At 35.9% G+C, this 8,379-nt stretch overlaps 1 protein-coding gene across 2 annotated transcripts in view; it reads left to right on the top strand.

Moving 5' to 3' along the window:
- SPATS2 (spermatogenesis associated serine rich 2) overlaps positions 1-8,379 on the top strand; it is a 161,410-nt gene that overhangs the window by 577 nt on the left and 152,454 nt on the right. The gene's annotated exons all lie outside the window — the stretch shown is intronic.

Raw genomic sequence — 8,379 nt, 5'->3', positions numbered from 1 at the left:
AAGTTGGGGTGGGGGGGCGACCGTGGGGGCGGAGGGGAGAAGCTGGCTGAGCTATCCAGGTGGGGGAGGGGGCCAGGGATGATGTAAGGAGGGGGTAGCCCGAGCTTGTCAGAAAATGGGAACCTGGAGATGCGGACCCAGGAAGGCTGAGGGAGGCCCCTGCGGGCTGGGGTGGCGGGGGAGGGGGGGAGCAGGAGACGGTTAGGGGCCGCCCGAGGGGTTTCCAAGGGGGTACTGGGCACAGAAACAATGGAGTAGAAGGGGAACTTGGTGGGTTAGAAAGCCTATTTATTATTAGAATTAATAATGATGAGGATGAGGATGCCAGGTAAGACGGAAAGGAAGAACTTGGGAACTGGGAAAGCCCGAGGTAGTTGAGAGGTTGGGCAGTAGTGCATATGGGAGATAATAATAGGGCATGAGTGAGATGAGTCTGGGGGTATGTAAGACATTACTATTGAAGACATTGTTAGAATTTTTAAAATAGAGGGAAAGAGAGGAGAGGGAAATGAGGTTGGAGGGAAACAGTAAGTGATGGGGAGCAAAGAAAAATGATTGTGGTGTAGACGTGAAGTAAAGAAGAGAGGTGAGAGTTGAATACAAGGGTTCAGGTACTGTGAATCCTGGTCCCCCAGGTCCCCCCCCCCTTTTTTTTTTTTTTTTTTAGGAAAACTTATTTTCAATTTATTTGAAATAGAGATCTCTCTCAGGCCTCACCTCTCTGCTGTGGGGAACTCTTTGGGTGATTATTGACGGTTCATTCTGATGGTACAGCAAACCCATAACATTTCCTCCCCTCTACATTTGGTAAATTAATACTATATGTAAATTACCTGTGAGCAGGAGAAGCTGGGAAGAGGTACAAAGAGAGGCATTTGGCTTTGAGTTGAGTTAGTTGCAGACTAGAAATCTGTGGCTTTGGTGAAGGCTAGGAGTTTATTTTTCTCTGTTATTTCTGTTTTAGCTATCACTCTTTGGAAGTATATTAGGAGCTCTGATAAAAAGCTAAACTGTTCTTGCTTTGTTGAAATTGTGTTTTCTCACTTAGCAATTGACCATTTATTTAATATACATTATTAGTTGGTTTCATAAGTGAGCACTGATTGTTTCTTGATGGTGATGCTTTTCCATTTGCAGATTTTAAAGGTTAAGGGAATACAATTCTAGTATTTTTAAAAAATGTCTCTTACTGTCCAGATTGAATGGTTAACATTGTTTCTTGAAATGCTGCTTGTGGCCAGATATTCAATTTAATGCTTTTCCTCTTTAAGTTTCTGCTTACTTAGGATTGTTAGGAGAATATAATTTTATATCATAGGGAGCAAGCTAGTGGCATTAAGTTACTTTTCAACTGTACTAAAGTTCATTTTATTAGGCATTTAGTGTTCACAACTTAGTAAGTTGTGAAAAGTTATTGAGAGTTGAGATTTTGATTTGCAGTGGCTTCATTAATGACAGTGCAGCCTTGCTTGTTACTAAATCCGATTGCTTGGTTTCTAATTTTCCTAGGCACTAACAAAATAGGAATAGTAAATTAAGTGAACTGTTTGAAATTCAGGCAAGATGATACACTGATTCTGGTTAATTGGGGACCCATCTGGGCAGTTTGCTGAGGGGATATCCTGTTCTTTGTTTTTTGAGAGCATTTCTGAGGTCCCAGATTTTTTCTTTTTGATCTGTAACTCCGATTTTTTTTTTTTGAATGCCTTGAAGTTTTTTTTTTTTTTAATTGATTCCTTTTGTTTTCACATGAGCTTCATTTCCAAGTATATCCTTTCTCCCTCATCCTTCAAGGCATCCCTTGTAACAAAGAATTAAAAAGGGAAAAAAAAAATCAATTAAGCAAAACTAACCAATCAACACATGACCCAAGTCTGATAGCATATGGAGTGTTCTGCATCAGTAATCAGCCCATCATCTTTGTAAACAAGGGTACATTTTCTCATCTCTACTTTCAAGGGCCACCCTACATATGATTTCATTGGTGTGGATAGATGCTTGGGGCAGACATTGACTCCCAATTCAGATCATAAACTATTGTGCAACTTGAAGTCATAGAAGGTTGCTTGGGACATTGAGAAATTAAGAGACTTGACTATAAAGTTAGAGCTAGTTATGGCAGAGATGAGACTGAAGCCTCAGATCTTCTTGACTTCTGAGACCAGCTCTATCTACCAGAGCACTTTGCTTTCAGGTATCAGGGGCTACATGAGGGCTAACATGCTATTCATGGTTTGCTCTTAGACATACCTGTTGCTTTGTGAGCTTTGTATACTGCTGAACAGAATAGTATATCTGACACTTGTGTGGAGCCCAAACTTCAGAAAACCAGAGAAAATTTAGTGTGTCCAAGTGTTTTTCATGGTATCTTTTAACTTTTTATTTGGTACTTAACATTTGGAATCAGGAAGACTTAACTTCATGAGTTCAAATCTAGCCTCAGAAACGGTCTGTGTGACTTAACTCTACCTTAGTTTTCTCATCTATAAAAAGAGTTGGAAAAAGATATGGCAAACTTTGCCAAGAAAACCCCAAAATGGGGTCACAAAGAGTTGGACATGACTTATATAATCCAACAATAATAACATTCAGCCTAAATATAGATAGTAACTGCTTGGAAATTGTGAAGGAAAGAGATGGTCAAAGTACAAACAACTGGAGCCTGAGAGAACAACTACAGGTGATGGGACAAAACAACTTGGGAATGGAAGGATGATCTTAATGGGTCAGAAGGCTGCAAATTCCGATGGACAAGAGGTACCCAGTTAATACCTCTACTAATACCTCTGTGTTCCTTCTTTTGATACTCGATTGGAAGCAAATCCTACCGTAAACAGAACTGGGCCATTCTACTTCAAGAGCATAAATTTGACCTATTCCTATCCTGTTCCACAGAAAGTAGTCAAAAAGCTATTGTTCTTATCAAGGAAAGAACATATGGTTTTTCTCTATCCCAGAGGACTAGTTTTACTTTTGAAACAGTAAATCCCACTTTTGCAGCTCCTGTAAAATAGCTTCTAGCTTCTATCTTGAAAGTGTATAATGAAACATTTTTGCTTTCTGTTTTTATTCTTATATTTTAACGACCCAGATAACAAATTGGGGTTCTAGAGAAGGAATTACACTTATCAGTGGTGCCATTTTACAAACTTGGTTCCATTTATTTGCTGGAAGTTTGTGATTATCATGCTTAGTTACTTTTAGGTATGACTTTTATTATGAAAAATCACTGGACTTGGAGTCAAGAAGTTTGAATCTTTCTGACACTTGTATAACTGGCAAATTAATCTTTCTGAGCTTCAATTTCCTCATCTATAAAATATGGTTAATAATATCTGTGGTAGTTACTTCAAAGGACTATATAGTGAGAGTCAAAATGAGAGAATTTATGAAGTTCATTTCAAACCTTAACTTGAAATTTAAATGTTGTATGCATATGTGTGTATAAAACAGGCAGTATATAAGTCTTAAACTCAAATCCTGACAGTAAGAATTCTGAGTACCATCTTTATGTACTATTATTCAAGTGCTGTTTTAATAATAATGACTACCACATTTATATAGCAACTTAAAGTTTGCAAAGCACTTTCCATATATTATCTCATGTAGTAGTGATTAGAGAGCTGGCCTCGATGCCAGAAACTCCTTAGTTCAAGTTCAGGCTCTGAAATATACTAACCCTGTGACCTTGGATAATTCTTTTAACCTCCACATGTTATAGGCAATTCTCTAAGGCTCTAAATTGCAGGGAAGGTACCAACTTCTATTGATAGGGAGAGTTTATTCGTGCAAGAGTTCATTATGCCATTAAGTTATAGGTCTAGTCCCTGGCAAAGGTTAAATTTCATTTTGACTTCAGTCTCCTTGCTAATCAAAGAATTTGCCTGGAGCAGGAGATGGAAGTTTCTGTTAAATATGTTGTCTCTTAGCTCTGAGGTTTCATTTCACACCCAGCAAATTGGCAAAGATATTAGTAAATGGTCAGTGTTGGAGAAATTACGGAAAGACAGATACATTAGTATATATTTGGTGAGACTGTGATTTGTTCCAACCATTCTGAAAAGCAATGTAGAATTATGCAATGAGTAAGACTAAAATGTTTATTTATTTTTTTTAATTATAATAACTTTTTATTGACAGGATGCCAGGATAATTTTTTACAACATTATCCCTTGCACTCACTTCTGTTGCGATTTTTCCCCTTTCTCCCTCCACCCCCTCCCCTAGATGGCAAGCAGTCCTATATATGTTGAATATGTCGCAGAATATCCTAGATACAATATATGTATGCAGAACCAAACAATTCTCTTGTTGCACAGGGAGAATTGGATTCAGAAGGTAAAAATAACCTGGGAAGAAAAACAAAAATGCAAACAGTTTACATTCATTCCCCAGTGTTCTTTCTTTGGGTGTAACTGCTTCTGTCCATCCTTGATCAATTGAAACTGAATTAGGTCTCTTTGTCAAAGAAATCCACTTCCATCAGAATACATCTTTATATAGTATCGTTGATGAAGTATATAATGATCTCCTGGTTCTGCTCATTTGTAGCATCAGTTCTTGTAAGTCTCTCCAAGCCTCTCTGTATTCATCCTGCTGGTCATTTCTTACAGAACAATAATATTCCATAACATTCACATACCACAATTTACCCAACCATTCTCCAATTGAAGGGCATCCTTTCATTTTCCAGTTTCTAGCCACTACAAACAGGGCTGCCACAAACATTTTGGCACATACAGGTCCCTTTCCCTTCTTTAGTATCTCTTTGGGTATAAGCCCAGTAATAGCACTGCTGGATCAAAGGGGCACAGTTTGATAACTTTTTGAGCATAGTTCCAAATTGCTTAGATACATTTCTTAATCTCTTGTGATGTGTATCATAATACCCAGGTAGATAATTTATAAAAAAAGGTCCCACATACACCAAAATATTATAGCAGCACTTTTTTGTAATAGCAAAGAACAGGAAACAAAGTGAATATCCATCATTTGGAGAATGGCTAAATAAATTATAGTACATAAATATAATATTACTAGTCTTTAAGTATTGAAGGATGTAACTTCAGAAGCAAGAGAAGACTTCCATGAACTGAAGTGCGTTAAAGTAAGCAGAACCGGGTGTGTGTGTGTGGGGGGGAATTATTTTTATATATATATATATATATAGTGTAAATGAAAAGAACAACAATATAGAATAATTGAAATGATGCTTTGAAATTACAATGATCAAGCTGGCCCCAAAGAAAAGGAATTCAAAGGCACCCTGTGATTCTATGCATGTGGAACATGGCAAATAATATCAGACTTTTTTTGATATGTTAGTTGACCGAAGTCTTTAAAATTTTTTTTATAAGAACTAGTTTGGGAGGGAGGGGAGCATTAGTGGGATACATTGAGAAGTAGAGATAATGTAAAAACAAAAACTATAAGTAAATTTATTTTAATAAATGTGTTGTTTTATGTACAATGTGGGATGTACTATTAATTAAGCTTTCTCAGTCACACCTACAAACATAGAAAATCATCTTAGCAAAATCTTGTATAGGTATCCATATATATATTTGGAAATTGCATTGTTGTGTTAAGCAGTCTGTGCTGGTTAATCTGCCTTTGAGGAAATTCAGGAACTTTTTTCACTTGGAAAAAATTTCATTTTGTTTGCCAACTACCTTTTCTAATGTATTTCTCCTGTTTTAGGCAGATGGCTTTACACTGTGAGAAGAACAGGAAGGGAAATTTGGGGATGTTAATTTGGTCTGTACTAGGCCAGTACTCATTTTTTTTTTTTTAAGCTTTTTTTATTTTTCAAGGCCAGTACTCATTGCTGAAATCACTTGTTTGGCTTTGTCATATGTATAGCTAAAGTGAGTTATAAGTTATAAAGTGAGTGTGACATATGCTGAAATATTGTCACTGAAGAATGACAAAAAATGGTTTCAAAATTGTGCCTGGCTTTCTACTTCATTTTTTCCAAATGCTATAAAAATAATTGTCTCTGTATTGCTATAAATATGAAGACTTCCCAACACATCTTCAACATCCACATTTTAGTATTTCTCTTTCCTTTAGAGTGTCGTAAAATTGCTCTGAGGTTTTTAGTTAGGATTTCACAATGTAGAGCTTGGAAACCTCCTCTCCCCACCCTCACCTCCCTTATCTAAGTGGAATTATGTTTGAACTATCTTCTGACTTTGAGGCAGTGTGATACCCCTTAAAAGCAGATTGGTTCTGGAATACCCCTTAAGATTCTGTTTTCAACCTGTTTTCTGGATTCCTGGGATTGGCTTTAGGGCAGCATGTTCTAAGTGACTAAAAAATTAGAATTCATTTGATTCTGATACAAGTCCCTGATATGATGGCTAAGTTTTAGAAACTGTGGGTATAGTTTAGGTACCCAGTGATCTAAATTATCTAGCTTGTTAACCAAGTCTCTCATGGCTATACTAATCCTAATAAGGTGAATAGAAGTGTTTGTTTTCTGCAGAGCCATTTAGGCCAATTTAATGGAACAGAATCTTAAAATTGTACCCTTGCATTATTGGGAAAGGGAGGGATACAGTAGTTTTGGGAATCTTTTATATAAAATAATGATTATGTATGATTTTACAGGAAATAACCAAGTCTTTGAATAATAAGACTTGTGGTTAAGAACCTATCAGTTAATTGTGGAATAGATTAGGTTAGATAGGGGAACACATTATTTCCCTTTTGATTTCAAGGTATTGCTAATATTTATTAAAGGATTGTCTAAAAAGACCAATTTATAAAATCTGTCTTTTCTGCCAATACTAAGTAACAAATGCCAGTTTTTGTAGTTTTCAAGCTCCAGGTCAACCTTTACAGTATTGTTCCTCAAATTAACCACACAATCTCTTAATTTCTTTTCTTTTTTTTTTTTTTTTTTTTTTTGATCACAATCTCTTAATTTCAACATGTCAGAGTAGTTCACTCACTGCTGTTTTCCCACTTACTGTGTTAAATTGATTTTGATTGTTATTGTTTTATTGAAATATTTCTGTTGTATCTAGTTACCCCTTTTCAACTCTTGAGCTTTGGCCTTATTAACCTGGTTTACTTTCTTCATGTGACAGACTTTGCTAGGTTAGTTTCAACAAGACTTTAGCAATGAGGATAGGTTCTTAAAAAGCTCTCTATCTTAGTACATTTCATAGAACTTAGTTAAAAGTTGAATATGCAGCTAAAGACCCTTGTCTTATAACTGCATTATTCCTTTGATTTTAAGATTTGATGACTTGTTTGGATTTTTAATGGTGTTTTTTAGTTCCTAATTGCTTTGATTCTGTTTCTAAATTGGCAATATTAGTTAAATTTTTATTTTAGTTAGGTCTGGTGGATTCACAATAACATACATGGCTTTTCTTTGTAGTTTAAGAGCTTATAATAAGTTGACACTGCAAATTCATCTAATATATTATACCATGTGTTACGTCTTAAGGAAACACAACTTGTCATTTTTAAATGTTGTCTTGCCCATAAGAAGCAGCTAAATGATTTAGTAGATAGAGCACTGCCTGAAGTCTGGAAGACCAGAGTTCAAATGTGGCTTCAGACACTAGCAGTTTGACCCTGGACAGGTCACTTAACTTATGTTTGCCTTAGCACCAGAGCAGGAAATGGCAAGCCACTCCAGTAGCTTTGCCAAGAATGGTCCACGGCATCATAAAGAGAAGAACCCAAGTGAACAACAATAAAAATAGGAGCTTACCCATAGGACGCTTTAGGAGGCTTCAAGTCCACATAAATTAAAAAAGCCCTTTAAAGAAATATTTGACAGCAGTATCTTGGTTCCTTGGAATTTAAAAACTAACTGTTCAGAAAGTTAAGCAGATTTAGACTAAATTCCTGATTTACTCCATTGGTGATAGAAAATATAGTTGGGGAAACAATGCAAACATAATCGAGTTGACCTACTACTCTACTGTGAAATAGCGTTAGGATGATCAGTTTCTCCTCAGCTCTTGAAATATGATTAGTATTAGTAGTATTAGTATATTTACATTCTGCATCGGTGGACTACATTATTCTTGTATTTAATTTTTTAAAAAGTTTGATAGCAGCACACGGTCAAAATCTGTATATCAGAATACAGTTAATGTTGTTGCTGGGCAGTTCATGCAAAAATTGTTTGACCCATATTTAATAGCAATGGGGAAGAAAAGATGGAATCAAAATTTCTTTTCTTTCAACTGTTAATTTTGATAGTATTCTGTCAAATGATATACCTAAAATAAGGACATAGAAAGTCATATCAAAAAAGTTGATGTTTTTTCTTTCGAATGCCAATATTTATTCCAAGTTAAGTCTCTATGACTGAAGAATTTAGATCTTTCTCTATTTTGCCTTTACAAGAAAGTA

Source organism: Sarcophilus harrisii, chromosome 5 (genome assembly GCF_902635505.1).
Source record: "Sarcophilus harrisii chromosome 5, mSarHar1.11, whole genome shotgun sequence".
NCBI classification, from domain to species: Eukaryota; Metazoa; Chordata; class Mammalia; order Dasyuromorphia; family Dasyuridae; genus Sarcophilus; species Sarcophilus harrisii.
Note: the sequence above shows the minus strand (reverse complement) of the source record. Positions and strands in the feature narration are given on the sequence as shown.